Genomic DNA, 3,215 nt, shown 5'->3' with positions numbered 1-3,215 from the left:
CCGGCTTCCGGTGCGTGAGGTGTGTATGCGCTCTGGCGTAGTTTACGCAAGCGCCGGAAGTGATCTCTTGCACGTATACGTCACTCGTTGTTTACACAGTGCATAAACATTGTAGGTACGACGGCTAATCCAAATGGTACTTACTGTGCATGTTTTTTTTTACTCTCATAGATTTTGTTACCATTGCCATGCATTATACGACTGCAACAGTTAAAGTTAAAAATCATCATATGTGTTCTACTGAAGAAACAAAGTCACCTACATCTTGGATGCCCTAGGGGTAAGCAGATAAACATCAAATTTTCATTTTTGGATGAACTATCCCTTTAAACAAGATCTTCTCCGCATTGATGTTCTCTTTTCCCGCAATATTTGTAATTAACAATGCAGCAGCACCGCATCTAGTGGCTTCAAATGGATAGGATAACAAAAACATTAAAATGCAATGACACTTACATCGTCATCGCATCTCGTGCGCCACTGATAAGGCTGCCTCCTTAACGCACACCTTAAATTCGAATGCAACGTTTTTGCATTCGAATGTTGATTTTTATTTTAATTCGACGAATATTCGAAATTCGATTTTTTTTGACAGCCCTACCAAACACCATGTAAAAGTGGATTTTGCATAATAGGTGCCATTTAAGTTTTAAAAATGGATTTATACAAGGAACAACATTTGTTTTGTTATTGTACTATTTTGGTACCATCACAATCATCATCATTATTACTAAAGCTAAATACTTATATCACAACTTTTATAACAACGAATTTCAGTTCTCAGAGTTTCAATAATTTCATCAGTGGTTACATTCAAAGTAGTCTGGAAAGTGTAATGAACATCAATTGCAGGCTGTTTCTTCAAAAAAAAAAAAGACAACTAAGACGATGTTTATGAATAGGATATCCTAAATGTCAGAGATCAATGTTGCCTGACTGTTGTGTGAACAAACAGTTCATTGTTGAGGGTCACAACCTTCAAATTAGTCACAGTAAAACATAAACCAATGGCAATTTACACACATCTATTGAATTAAAAAAGAATAAGCTCATAAAGCAGTAACTCCAGATGAGAATTTAACTGAAAGATTTCAATTTCCCCCCACATTTTATACATTTACCAAAGCAATTTACTTTATTATTATCATTATAAACCATTGTCTCCTATTCACCAGTCTAAATATTTTCAGTTTATGAAAGAATTTCCATTGTGATGAAAAACTGGTCTAGCACAAAGACAGTAGCCTATAAAAAAGTATAATTTAGAACATACAGGCTGTATAATAAGCTGTTTAAAAACAGGTAACAGTGGACTGAGAAACATGAGAGGTTTCTTGACTCAAAATTAAATGGGCATGTACTAGTGCAACATTATGTATGGCTTCAGGCCTAACAAATAATTAGATTCTAAATCAGTGTAATTAAGCGGTTGAATCACAGAAGAAATAAAAAAGCTCATCAACAGCGAAAAAGAGATTTTAATACCATTAAATAATGAACTGAAGCAAGGAACATTAATATAATTGAGCATTTCCCCGGAAGGTAATGGTGAATGAATGGGCTGTAAATTAGAATTTTTTTTTATTTATTTTTTTGTGAAAACAACAGTCTGAAATATGTGCATGTCTGTTTATTGTTTAGGAGATCGAGCCAGTTTTTTAATTCTTATATTAATTCAATAGGCCTATTATAGCCTACAAATTTGCTCATGATGTATAGCAAACAAGGTCCAGTTGTTATATCAGACAAGGCTTGATTTTAAAAGTTATTTTATCTTTTACTTTCCTATGCTTCTGAACAAAACCGTTCGTGAAAAGTACAAAGTACAAAGTAAACGGTTTCCTGAGCCTTGGTCGTCTGTCCTGAGGATTCACTAACATCAGTCTGCCACCTTCTGGAGACACGAGGAACTTAACGTTGTTGCAAATTGTTCATGATGCTTCTTAAACTGACTGAATCCCGTGTAACAACACAAACAAGAACGATAAGTATAACAACATAACATAACATACCCCCCGCCCCTTTATTAAAATAATACTTAGTTCATTCAACATATGAAAAATTCAGACACGTACACTCCAAAATAACATTTCTTCACCACCAGACTCATTTAATTCAGAATCGCTGAACTCTTAAAATGCAACATGTAATTTCACTGAATGTGAGACTGAAGCTGCACAGCAGTCTGCTGCCTCTTTGTCCCTATGGCAGAACATTTGTTACTCTGTGCCCATGTGGCATTGTGCCTGTCTGCTGGTTAGGCCTGATGCCAGCGGACACAGTCATTCCCCTTGAAAGCTGTTCATACAGCCTGGCATCAAAATACCTCCAGTTGTCCCTAAACAACATGAAAACTCATCATTCCAATACTAGTATAATAAAACATGTCAAACCATATTACACAAATGCAAATAGTTGAATGTAGTAAACAAAACAAACAAAATAGTATAGTATATGTATATATACATGTGAGCATGTGTGTGTGTGTGTGTGGCAGGTCAAAGTGTCAAGCCTAAAGTGTTTAATTAACCCAACAATGGAGATTGTGTTGGTGCAGCCCTTTCAGCAATGAGTGAGACTTTCCACGTGTGTGTATGTGCATGTTTGTGTGATATACAATGAAGAAAAATTGGTGTACACAGTAAAAATAAATAAATAAATAAATAAAGATTTTTCTGAAGGAATTTGAAAGATTATTGTAGTATGTTTTACAAGAAAAGACTTTTCTTGCAACTTTTCAAAATTCAAAATGTCACATTTATTTCAATGTGTTACTTGCTGTTTCTTTGTGATTACTTGAGATATGTACTAGTAATTGTTTCAAAGTAAATCCTACACTGAAAAAAAATGGGTCTAGAAACGATTTTCACTTAGAAACTGCTAGTAAATTTCATAATTGTTTACAAAGAAATGCCAAGTATATCACAATGAATTAAACATGAAATTTTGGAGTAGAAAGACCAAACCATTTGGTCCATTAGACCATTTTCTTAAAACATACTTCAATAATCATTCATTCATTCATTCATTATTTTTTACTTAGAAAATATACTTAAAAAATATTTATACTTGAAAAAATATTTTCTTACATTGCACATTGCTCCATATAAAATACTTATACCAGAAACTGCAGTACTCTGTAGGTCACGGTAACGTGACAACATTTTCTAACCATATTTACACTAGTAACACTCATTTGAAAATTCTGTCTAGTA

Source organism: Sinocyclocheilus anshuiensis, unplaced genomic scaffold (assembly GCF_001515605.1).
Source record: "Sinocyclocheilus anshuiensis isolate Anshui unplaced genomic scaffold, SAMN03320099.WGS_v1.1 scaffold1448, whole genome shotgun sequence".
In the NCBI taxonomy this organism is placed as follows: Eukaryota; Metazoa; Chordata; class Actinopteri; order Cypriniformes; family Cyprinidae; genus Sinocyclocheilus; species Sinocyclocheilus anshuiensis.
Note: the sequence above shows the minus strand (reverse complement) of the source record.